Below are 13,099 nucleotides of genomic sequence, written 5' to 3'. Positions count from 1 at the left end.
CCAGCCGACCGGCGGCGGCCGTTGGCTATGCATGCAGTGCACACAACGTGCAACAACACGTACGGCATGCTCACGACACTGTCGTGAGCACTATGCTTCCGTCGGCAGCCACCACTTGGACTGCTGACACCTTTTGCCGCCCCAGAGGTGCTTGGACCCCCATGGTAAGCTTGGGTTGGCCCCCCATCTAGCAACAAGCATACACCATGACCCAGTAGCAGGGCCACCATTGGCCGACTCCTCAGCCACCCAGTGGCCAGCTCCACCTCAGCTCGACGACCACCTCCCAGTAGGGAACATGCCCTCCTCTTCTACCCCTCAGCTCGGCGAGCCACCCATCCTCCTAGTTATAGGGCTCGGACTTACTCAGACCACCTGCATGGCACAACTTGGCTTGGGCCAGTCACCTGCAGTGCTCAGGCAGGATTGCAGCTAGCTTTCCTCTGCTTCGGGCCCTCTATGGCCACCCCATGGCGGGCAACACCTCCACCGCACGAGAGCAACCTGTAAACTCTCCTCAACTCAGGCCACCACCACAGTACGAGAGTGAGTTGCACCGAGCTCTCCTCAGCTCGGGCAACACCTCCATCACACAGGAGCAACCTGCAAACTCTCCTCAAGTCGGGCCACCACCTCTACACGAGAGTGAGCTACACCGAGCCCTCATCAGCTTGGGCAACCACCTCAATTGCATGGGACTTGGACGCCATTGCACAGGGTTCAGATGAGACTCACTTATTGGGTTGGGACAGTGCCCCACTTGTAGGGCTCGCACAGTGTCGTGCTTGCATGGATCGGACAGTGCCCCATTTGTAGGGCTTGGGCAGGACTCGCTTGCACGGCTCTGATAGTTCCTCACTTACTTAGACACAGTTCCTCGATTGCACAAGACTTGTTGGATCCCACGTTGAGTCGAACTTGCATGTCCCATGCAATGGTGCTCACGGATTCTAAAAAAAAAAAACAGAGAGAAGGAAGAGGAGCAAGCAAAGGAGAAGCGACAGACAATTGCAGACAATTTTCAATCAAGCAAAAATTGACTACAACAACTAAATACTTCCTGGTATTGTCTCTCTCAAAATTTGTGTGAATTTATTTCTACTGACAAAACTGCTTCCTGGGATATGGAGCACGGGCCATGTAGCCTGGCCCGAGTGAGGCCTAGACATCCCAATATAACCATTGGGAATAATTTCTTGGCACTAACGTGTATGCGGACACGGTCACCTCACTCGGCGGGCAACTTCCCGACAGCTAACAAACAGTGTTTTAAGCGTGTGCCATGCATGTGAAATGTGCACCATGCATGAGCTCTGCATAGAACACGTAGTGGAGAACAAGGAATAACCCTGCCCCATGCAATGTGCTCCACCAACTTGCTCACCTAAGTGTGCCCGATCGATTTCAGTCAACCCTTAACAGTCACACATCTCCAACCTTCGTTGTGCTCCAATAGAGCAAGGACAAGAGCCTCGTGCCAAGCTGAGTCACTGGACTCACCGCGACCCAATGCAAGTCCCTCAACTTGTTCACCCTTGCACTACAAGTCGAGTCACTGGACTCGCCGCGATGCAACAGTTAAACACAAGTCCCTCGAGTTGTTGACCCAACGGTTAAACATAGCGGACTCTCCTAGCGGGCTCACCCAGAATCTCCCAGCAGGCTCACCCTGCTATCCCAGCGGGCTGACCCGGACTCTCCCAGTAGGCTCACCCGAACTCTCCCAGCAAGCTGACCCAAACTCTCCGAGCAGACTCTCCCAACGGACTCTCCTAGCGGGCTCACCCAGGTTCTTCCAGTGGGCTCATCTGGATACCCCCAACAGGCTCACCCAAACTCAGCTAGTAGGCATGCACCGGACCATCGGGCATGCACGGACTTTCCACGTCGGGACTCTAGTCAGTGGGCACATCCAGACTATTTTAGTCGAGCCTCAACAGTAACACATCTCCAACCTTGGTCGCACTTTGATAGAGTAATTCAACACGAACAAGCGCCTCACGCCACAAGCCCAGTCCCTCGGCTGGCCACGATGCATTGACTAAGGGCTAGAGCCTCCCGAGCTTTGCCCCTTCATAGCTAGTCGGACACAAGTCTCTTGACTTGCCAACTTTCGTGCACCACAAGCCTAGTCCCTCAGCTAGTCATAGTGCATTGGCTAAGAGCCAGGGCCTCCCAAGCTCGGCCCCTTCACAGTCAGTCGAACACAAGTCACTTAACTTGCCGACCATTGTACAATGCATGGTCGCAATGTATTGCCTAAAGGCCAAAGCCTCTCGAGCTTTCCCCTTCACAGGCAATTGGGCACAAATCCCTTGACTTTCTGACTTTCGTGCACCACAAGCCCAGTCTCTCAGCTGGCGATGATGCATTGGCTAAGGGCCAGGGCCTCTCGAGCTCTGCCCTTTCATAGCCAGTCAGACACGAGTCATTTGAATCACCGACCTTTGTGCAATGCATGATCGCGATGCATTGGCTAAGGGCCAAAGCCTCCTGAGCTTTCCCCTTCACAACTAGTCGGACACAAGTCCCTTGACTTGCCAACCTTCGTGCACCACAAGCTCAGTCCCTTGGCTAGCCGCGATGCATTTGCTAAGGTCAGGGCCTTTCGAGCTCTACCCCTTCACAGACAGTTGGGCACGAGTCCCTCGACTTGCCGAGTCACACAAGTTGCCCTTAAGAATCGCGGGCTTCTGTGGAGGGATAAAATGCAACAACCCATAGTTGGGCCCAACCCACCAAGCCACCACTAGGGATAAGGGGAAAACAAGAAAGAATGAGGGATATGAGAGCATGCAAGTGTCAGGAGGGGCCATAGGCCAGGGGGAGCAAGTCAGATACGCCAATGGTCAAGTCACGTCATGGCAAGTAGGATTAGAAAAAAGGGGAAGGACCAAACGAGATGTGAGGGACTATGAGTGACTGTAAACAAATACATCATAGTGGAAACTCACATCTCCAAACCCTCGTGGACGTAGTCCTAGAGCCGAATCACGTAAATCTTTGTGTGTCTCTCTCTTTATTTTCTCTACACTTATCTTCTATGGAAGTACGCACTGTCACTGTACAGCCGCACAGGAACATTGTCGGAGGCTCCAAGCAATACCGATCAAGGCCTAGTTAACTCAGTAGCCTTACTAGCTTTATGTGAACCTTGGCACTATGTCATGATGGTTCTGATGGTCGTGGTTTAGATGTCACATGTGTGGACAAGATTCACCATGGTTGTTATTTTGTACGTACCTAGGATTCTTGTAATATTTATGTGATATATGTGTCTGATGCTACTTTGTTTGATAGTAGATAATTGATGTGGTAATCATATAAATTACTGTACGATTTTATATTGAAAAATTGAGAATTTTTGCATATGGCTTTGCATGCCCATCACAAATGATGCCAACCTACTTTTGAGTTTCAAATGTCACTCATTTTTCTTCATAGATTGTGTAGACCTATAGTAGGGGTGCTATCCACATGGTGCGCCCTCCCGCTGCCCACCCCTAACCTATAGTAGAGACGAAGCCAGAACTTTTGTATAGGAAAGATTCTTGTAGTTCAAAGATAGCTTAGAAGTGGACATAAAAATATAATAGATTAGCGATAAGTTTGAATTTACAATAATAATAAAATTAATATTAATTATGCTAATTGAACTCGACATTATTTCAACGAGTAAAGGTTAGGAATTATCACATGTATTAATCTTCTGGCGCTGAACCCAGTCTTCGTTCGCAGTAGAGGTTGGGGTAAGTATTCTGGTCGCCACAAGTGCTAAACTCGCTCTCCTCCATGGGAGGGACAAGGAAACCTTTAGGCCTTTCCCCATAGTACCCCACAGGGAGGTAAGTTATTTAGGCAGTTTGTTACTAAACTCGCTCCCGCCTGTTGACGCTTACGAGGAAGGAATAGTTTCTGACTCCCGCCTGTTTACACTTAGAAGGAAGGTATAGTTTCTGAATTACAGTAGCTGAGGACTAACCTGCACTCTATCGCATGAGGGATAAGGCAACCTTAAGGCCTACATTTCTCTGTGGTACCTTGCGGGGAGGTAAATTCAGACAGTGTTATAGCTAGCTGCTCTTTGCTACGATAGGAGTCGGGATAAGCTGTTCAGGTTGCCAGGGGGCATGACCCGCTCTCCATCGTGGGAGGAATACAATCGTCTTTGGCCTAATTCTCCCCTTTGGCCCCACGGGAGGTATGTTGTTCGGGCAGTTAGAGACTGGACCCATACCCGCCTGTTGACGCCCGCACGGAAGGTAAGCCTTCATCTTTGGGCTGTTGAAAGCTAACCCGCACTCCGCCACAGGAGGGATAAGGCAACCTTTAGGCCTACATTTCCCCATGGTGCCTTGTGGGGAGGTAATTATTAATTCGTTGATGACCTTTTCGTCGTAGATTTTGTTAGTCACACATTTTCTTGTTGGCGCTTTGCTTGTAATATGAAAGTTTGAAGTAGATGTTTTACATTGTCCTGAAAAGTCACATTCTCATTAAATATAAAGAAATTACATGCTGGATAAAGAGATATTACAAGACCATGGGGAACCGAGTTTCCGGTCAGGAAGGCTATCGTCCATTCTTCCTTTTTGGGCCATGCACTACCCCTTACTCCCCCTCGAGCCTAGCAGAACGAGTTGCAGGCGGAGGCCTGCCATGGCTCCTTTTGTGTTGCCCGACCTACTCTTTCGCAGTAATGTTGTCAAAGGTAGGCCCACCATCCTTCTGCTTTAGCTCTTGGACGCAGCATTCTCTTTCTAAGACTTGCTCGCCTAGGACTTCCTGCACTCCCTGGAGAGTTGGGAACTTCATTTTGAGGTGGTAGGTCGATGTGACGGCCTGCAAGCTATTGAGGGTGGGCTTCCCGATAATGGCATTGTATGACGACGAAGTCTTCAGTACCAAGAAGTCGACCATGACAAGGGTCGTGCAGGGCCTGCTACCAACAAGGACAAACAGCGTGATGGTTCCTGCAGGTTGGACCACACTTTCGGAGAAACCTTTCAAGGGCATGGGGGTCGGCCATAGCCAAGCAGTCTTTATGCCCATTCTGGCGAAGGCTTCCCAAAACAGGATGTCTGCAGAACTCCCATTATCGATGAGGATTCTACTGGTGGTGAAGTTGGCGACAAGTGTACTGACCACTAACGCGTCTTCATGGGGGTACAGAACCCCCTCCTCGTCTGCCCCCGTGAATGAGATGGCAGGGGTAAGGTCACCCCTTTGATGTTTGGCAGGATGATTCTCACCTGAGTATACCTCGTGATACCAGGCCCACCTGGCGTGTGCTTTCTTGCTTGATGAGGTAACATCCCCGCCCGCGAATCCTCCAGTTATGGTTTGAATTTCCCCGAGTAGAGGCTCCTGCCTTAGAGGAGAACGAGCATGATCTGGCTTTAGTTCCCTTACCGTTGGCTGCCGCTGAGGACTGTTTGCCGGCCTGTGTCGGTTGCCTCGATCCTGACTCTTTTCTCTCGACCTTCCCCTTCTTTCCTGCTCCAGTCACTTGTTCGGGGAGTGTCGTCACCTCTCCTTCTCCGCATACTCTCTCTCCTCCCTTGCGGGGAGAAGCAGTCCTCAATGTTGTGTGAGGTGGACAGATGGTACGTGCATTAGCGGCGCACTACTCCCCAGTTGTCTTCCCTTTGTGTGACGTGGGCGTCAGCCTCGCGAATGGTGAACGTGGGCCGGTCGTACTGTGGTCCTAGTCCCCTTGCTAGGACTTCCTCCTGTCGCTTTTCTTGGAGGCTCTTCTTCAGTTTCTCGTGGGGTTTAGCCTATGTTGGGACCTTTGTCCTTTTCTCCGCTCGCTCCACTCCCTTCCTTCGTGGCTCCGTCAATGTTCGAAGAGTGTCTTCTACGTTGATGAAGTTGTTGGCCTGATCCTTGAACTCTCGCATTATTACGAGATTCCTTCTGGCCAGCTCGGCCATAAATTAGGATCATGGCCAAACTCCTTACAGGAGCACATCCAAAGTTATCTTCTCATCTTGGTCGTCGATGGTCATGCGCTCCTTGTTGATCCTAGATAGGTAGGACTCCAGGATTTCATCCTCTGTTTGTTTAATGGTGAGAAGGTACATCGCTGAACGTTGCCTCCTTTGACTGGACATGAACTGGGTTAGGAACAGTCTGGCCAGTTCGCCAAAGCTGTCCACCAATCCATGTGCAAGTGACCCGAACCATACACGTGCTGGTCCCTTCAGGGTCAATGGAAATGCTCTACATGCTACTTCCATTGGGAAGCCATGCTGGGTCATGTGTGCCATAAAAGTTTCCAGTGCTCAAGAGGGTCCCTTCCCCCATCATATATCTCCATATCAGGGACCCTAAACTTTGGTGGTAAAGGCACCGCCATCACCTCTTGTGTATAAGGTAGACCAGTGCTTGTGAGCAACTGGTCCACCGTTGACGACGTACTCACCTTCCTCGCTATCTCCTCGTATTTTTCTTTGAGGTTGTGGAGCTCGTCCTGCATGTTCTTTTGCTCCTCTTCTTTATTAGGTCCAGCCTACGTGTTCCGAGACCCCACATGTTCACTGTTGCTGGATCCTGCTCTGCCCTCGTGCTCCTACTAAGGTTTTCTGAGTTCTTTGTTTTCCTTGCGAATTGTTTGCACTTCGCTGGTTAGCTTTGTTACCCATTCTTCCATAGTTTTCAACCTTACTTCCATGGCATCTCTCATGTTTCTCCTGAGTTGCTCGAAATGGGTAGTCGCAGGAATGAGAAAGATACGCAAGATCTATAACGATCCTAGAGACGATTCTACTATTAACGTCGTGTTTCGCATACTTTTGGGCCAAGCTCCAACAACTCAAGTCTTCGGTAACGAGCCTACAAAAGATGGAGAGAAGTACAACTTGGAGAGGGCGGCCTAGGGGCCGGGTAACCTCCGATGTCAAAGTCAGTTAATATTTTTGGAAGTTTGTAAATAAGTAAAGGAGTCTAGGGATCAAAAAGTCATATTTTCGTACCTGGGATCTACTATTTATACTATAAGTCTGAGGGGATAGATCGTGCCTGCCCCCATGAAGTCCGCGTCCTTCATATTGTTCCTTATGTTATAATCTTTAAATGCGGTGTGGCTTTGTGACGGCGTCATTAATGTGACGTATTGTCCGGATAGTTGAGCCATTAATGTGGCATGGTTCTCCGACCTCCTTCGCTTTGACTGTCTTCTTGATGGTCTGTTGATACCTTCCCTGTTAGTAGATCAAAGACTCCCCGAATAGCTATGTGGACAGACACTTGAGGGATGGACACTACTCGAGGGGCCTTCAGATCGACTAATCTCATCCCTTGCAGCGTCATCCCTTCTGCAGGTTGCATCTAGAGACTTTTTCCATGGGCCGGGTTGAGGACTATTTGCCCTGGGCGTGACTTTTGGTCTTACTTCTCTCTTATCCACAGGCTTCCTTGGCTTAGTGGGGGGAAATCCCCTTATAGGTGCAATCAATAATTGTTGATATTTTTTTATAGGTTTACACGGATTTGATTTTTATTAGAGAAATCAAATACTGATAATAGATGTAAATGTATAATTTTGAGAGTTTATTTTAAAAAAGAGGAAACCCAAATCAAAACTAAGAATAAAGGAATTTTGGAAACTTTGAGTTTATAAAATTTTGTGAGGAATATGGTGTAATCTACGAAGGAAAATGATTTTTTATTGGGGTTGTCCCATATCGGTTGTGGAATGGGTTGGTGATCAGTTTATAAGTGTGAGGAAAAGCCTCACCTCTTGAGCTAGCTTTTAAGGTTAAGAGAGGCTCAAGACTACCCAACATTGGTATAGAGCCCAAATTTACCAACAGTCTCAGGCCCAACAGTCTGCGAGAGAAATGGGTTGTTGCTGCTTCGACCTAGGGCCCAATGTGCAAGGGGGAGATTGTTGGGGTTGTCTCACATCAGTTGTGGAATGGGCTGATTGTTAGTTTATAAGTGTGAGGGAAAGCCTCGCCTCTTAAGCTAGCTTTTGAGATTGAGAAAGGCCCAAGATCACCCAACATTATACCGTTATAAATGTGCAAGTCTTGCGTACTTTATTAAAAAAAAATTAGAAAAATATGAGATTTATATGAAAAAATTTATTTTTTAATAGTGAGTCTTACTTTTTTCTCAAAGATTATGCGTGAAACTTGGATACCTAAGACTGAATTCAACACTCCTCATCCACAAATTCCTTTGACAAATGCATAATGCAACTTTTTAAGCTATTATACAAGCAATGGAGCATATATAATGCTCAACATGAGAATTACTTCTGCTCATGTTATATATGGAGTAATCTAATCTGATTGTCGATGAGTTAGAAAATGATTCAGAGAAGGAACTGTAAGATCACGTACGTGGGAATAAATGGAAATGAGAAAGCAGATCATACACTTCAAAGGATGGTTGTAAGAAAGTGACAGAGAAATCACACAAAGGGATAGTATAACTTTACTTCAAGCCTTTTCTTAAAGCAATTCCTGACTAATAGTTAGCTGAGTAATGTTTAGGCCTGTTCAAAAAAATGTATGACCCGCACCCACCAGATAAATCCATCTAACCCCACCCGTTAAATGCGAGTTCAACTGGAGAACGGGTTGGAAATCATCCAACCCGCTGTTTAACGAGCGAAAGAGCAGCCAAGGTCTATCATCCATTCCAAACATCCAAACCTAGACATCTCTCTCTCTCCTCGATCACGCCTTAGGAAACCGAGTCTCTCTCTCTCCTTGATCACGCCTCCAAGCAACCGAGTACTCCAAGCAAACACTTTAGTTGCCTGCAGAAACCCTAGCCAGTGGCGTTCTACGTCGCCTTCTCCATAGGCGTTCTCCGTCGCTGTTCACCATCACCATTCGGCCGTAGCTCCAAGATCAAGTCGATTTGCTGAGGTATGTTCCGTTTCTCATTCTCCAAATTTCTCTGTCTTCACCTTCTCTGCCCTTCCAATATCTCGTCGCTGCTCGTATGACATGGAGCTTTCGTTGTGTTAGTTTTATTTGGGGTTTTGATTCTTTGGACCGTTAGTTTTATTTGGGATTTGATTAGTTAATCTGGGTCTGATTCTTTCTTTGTTGAACTCGGACGATTTTGAGCCTTGTTTTTATTCATTTTGTTATGTTTCTCTAGTAGATCATATGAATGGCAAAGGTTTGCATCCTAAACTAATTTAAGGACTCAGTCTTGATTTCTCATTTGTTTAAAACAATTGAGCATAATATAGAAATAAATTGCAATGACCATCTAGTGATTATGGTCGTTTGAATGAAGCTCTGAGGGTTAGTATACATCTACAAGTGTCCTTGTGTCCAGCTTAAATTGCCATTTAATTCACAAAGAAGCTTGGGAAAATGGCTTTCATTTAGATCACATGTTTAATTCCTGGGGATACTACAGAAAACATTATGATGCAGCATTCAAAAAATTGCTCTTTTTACTTTATGAAAACAGAGATACGGCAAAATAGGGAAACTTCATCAGCTTTGAAGGTTGGGATTTGGGTGAATCAACCCTAAAATAATTGTTCACCAAAGAACCTCTAAAGTATTTGTGTTAATGTAACATCCCGATCCTATATCATTAGAGATAATTACATGGATATTTTATTAAGTTTGATAATTAGGTTTTTTTTTTTTTTTGGATTAACATTTTATGGATGAAGTGGGATTAATTTTATTAAATTGAGATATATTTTAAGCTAGGTTTCTAGATAGTTGTATTTTTTTAAAAATTATTTTCCTTTTCCATGCGTGCATGTATTCCTATATTGTTAGTTTCCCAGCTTGAATAAAATCATTGATTAAAGCCAACTCCCAACTCCAACTTATCCAATCTCCTTATCACTCACGATATCTCCCTCCACCTCATCTATAACTCATCTCTTCCTCAAAATATTTCCATCAACACACCCACAATACCTCACGGTCAGAACCTCCCCATAGGAAATCAAGTTTCTTCTACACGTCAAAACAGAGCACCCAAACTAGGCGCTGCCGCAAAGCTGCACCGAGAACCATATAGAGTAGCCCAGCTTCGAACCCACACGGCACCAACCACCACCCTCCCTCCTTCACAGCCCTTGCCAACCACTGTTGAGCAACCACCAAAAAACAGAGAAACCGTAGCCCCTCCGTGGCAACCTCCAAGCACTGTCACACGTAAGCCACGTGGTGGCTTCTTGCCGAGCACCTCGACGCTACCAGTCCAGGTTGTTCCGCCACCACCCTTTGCCGGGGACAGCTTAGGCGTCACAGAAAGCGCCGGCCGATTATATCCCGTCGAACCCACATCTTCCCGGTAAGCCCACGACCGCCACCAGCCTCCTCTCTCTCTCTCAGTTGTTTTCGGCTTAACAGAACTCTCCCTCTGTAACTCTCGCTTCCTATCTCGGCGTCACACCTCCCTGCCCAGAGGACCACCCAGTCGCGCCGTCGTGACCCCTACCAGCCACCCAGAGCCGCCGCACGTCAGTTTCTTCTTTTGGTGAGTCCCCTGCCTCGCACGCCTCTAGCCGTTGCTCTGTGTTTCTCTTCATAATATTAGTTGCTTCTAGTTCTTAATTTACTAAGTGCAATGAGATTACTTTTATGCCCTTTTAATCCCTTCCCATAGTATCTTGAAGGAGTGTTTTAAGTATAATTACATTTATAACCTTACGTTTAAGTATATGTTAATTATGAATATTATTATGTCATTTTATTTGAAGTTGAGTTTAATTTTATTAAATAAATATATTTGTCAAATGCTCATTTTTATAAGAAAGTGTTGAAAGAATTTGAAATATGTTTTAAAATATATTATTGAGCCTAATATTTTGTTAATATTCCTTTGTCTATTTAATAGAATTTTAATAAAATTATTATGTTAAGAATATTTAAACAATATTAATATTTATTAGGTTTCTTATAAGATTTAATAATTTTGCTAAGAAAGGAAACCTATTTTAAGAATTAAGGTTTTTATTACTTATTTTAATAGAATTGATTATATCTCAAAGTATTATACTAAGTTATATTTTGAAAGTAAAAATATGCTATTAGTATTGTAAATAATTTAAGATATCAGTATTCATTGATTTTTGTGATAAACAGAATATTTATTTGATTATGTTATACGATGTGAATTTAATTAAGATATTAGTACATATTGTTCCCAAAAAGATTTAGTGATAGTTATTATTGCGTATAGGTGTCGAGTTACGAAATGATATTAAAGAAGAAGCACATCGAGGTAAGTAATTTGATCATAAATTACGATCATCACAGTTCATCTTATATATAAGTATTATTCAAGCCAGTTCATTGACAGCCATTATTTATGAACCACTCGTGTCATATGCAAACATGTTATCCAGCATAGCATACGATCATGTCATTCCACATCATGTTCAAATTCAGAAATTATAATTATGTATGTATTATGTCATGCATCTCATGTGTATAAGACACGTAAGCTATCTTAAATTCAAGTGCAAGATAAGATCAAATCTGTTAATCAAATGGTCATTCAGATGCATGGTACCAATGCAGTTCAGTTTTAGGGTAGGTGTGCAAGCCACGGGCTCAAGCGTGGTCCACCATAGTATGCCAGAATACTATAAGCGACTCCCCTAGCGACCGCGGGACATGGGACCAGTGCACAACCTCGTACACAGAGTTAAGTGTGTTGGCTAGTCAGATAAATCAGTTAAATCAAATAAATCAATCAGATCAGTCAGCTAAGTCAGATCAGTCAGTTAATTTAGATAAATCAGTCATGCATAGGATAAGCATCAGTATGAACAGTCATGAATTTTAAGCTCTCAGCATGAAAACTTTTATGAAAACCTTTTGTTTATTATGTTTACGTTGTGATGGATTTCTTGCTGAGTCTTCGACTCATTTTAGTTTATTTTTATGTTTTTTAACCACCCAGGTGAGAATAATGAATACGAGCAGAAAGACCAGGATTAGAAAGATCAGTTGATTTAGTTTTAAACCTTTTAGAATGAAATTGTTTTATGTCATAAATATTATTCAATTTATTCATTTAATGTTTTTAGAAAACATTTTATTAGACCTTTTTTTACAAAAAATAGATTTTTAATTTTATTTATGAAATATGAGATCTCTTGTCGGATTTATTTTAAGAAAAATATGTGACACTCCTAGTCTATAAGAAGGAGGTGTTACAGTTAAATTCCCACAATCCCAAGAACTGCAGTCAGTGAGTTGGAGTTCCTAACTTCAGTCTAATTTTTTTTTTCTTTTTGTATGTTATTTATAAGATATGGATTTTCGTCATTCAGTTGTGAGATAAACTGGAAGGCTACTGTGCAGACTGATGTGATTAGAATTAAGACACCTCTACCATGCAGATAATTAGGAAAAAACTGAAGTCAATGAAATTGAACTAGTAAGTCTGATACAAAAGCTGGTGGGAAGAGGTCAAAAACAAAGCAGCCCAAAACAAGAGCCATCCACATTGATTTAGGCATTGTAAAGGCTTATGGTCTGCACATTCTATATTTGTTGTTAAAAATTGTACTACTTCAAATTATAACATTTGTTGTACTCTTTTAAATTATGATATTTAATGTACTCCTTTAAATTATGATTTTTTTGTACTCTTTTATGTAGCAAAAAGAAAAAAAAAAAAATCTGTTATATCCGGATGCATTAGGGTTTTACAAGATTGGGCGTATGTGACTCTGTACAAATGGGGGTTAGGAAGAAAAAAAAAAAAAAAAAAAAAAAAAAAAAAAAAAAAAAAAACCCGATTATTTTTTCCTGACACGAATGGGATTATATTGCCCTGGGCACTGTTGCGGGCTATGACGGGTCGGGCCAAAATTTCTCTTGAGCGGGCTAATGCACAGGCATAATAATGTTATATATAATTTTAGAATGAATAAATTTCACGTATTCTGTTTTGAAAAAGCGAGACTCACTATATATTAAAGAATTAATCTTTTTATATAGAGTTTAAATTTACTAATTTAAAAAGAAATGTGTGGAGCTTACACACTAAGAAAAATTATAAATAATTTCTTATAGTTGTTACTCCATTTTCTAAGTAATGGGACTCAAGTAGTGAAAAGAATACGAGGAGGCACCTGAGTAACGAA

General features: G+C 43.7%; 1 long non-coding RNA gene across 1 annotated transcript; it reads right to left on the bottom strand.

Annotated features, from left to right (window-relative positions):
* Positions 1-1,761: 1,761 nt before the first annotated feature.
* Positions 1,762-8,832, bottom strand: LOC121267416. The gene is made up of 3 exons (XR_005940987.1): positions 8,673-8,832; positions 5,549-5,553; positions 1,762-1,772 (listed from the first exon to the last, which is right to left on the bottom strand). It is a non-coding gene; the product is annotated as an uncharacterized LOC121267416 (long non-coding RNA).
* Positions 8,833-13,099: the final 4,267 nt, after the last annotated feature.

The sequence above is a fragment of the Juglans microcarpa x Juglans regia genome, chromosome 5S, assembly GCF_004785595.1.
Source record: "Juglans microcarpa x Juglans regia isolate MS1-56 chromosome 5S, Jm3101_v1.0, whole genome shotgun sequence".
NCBI classification, from domain to species: domain Eukaryota; kingdom Viridiplantae; phylum Streptophyta; class Magnoliopsida; order Fagales; family Juglandaceae; genus Juglans; species Juglans microcarpa x Juglans regia.
The sequence above is the reverse complement of the archived record's forward strand: the minus strand, read 5'-3'. Positions and strand labels throughout refer to the sequence as shown.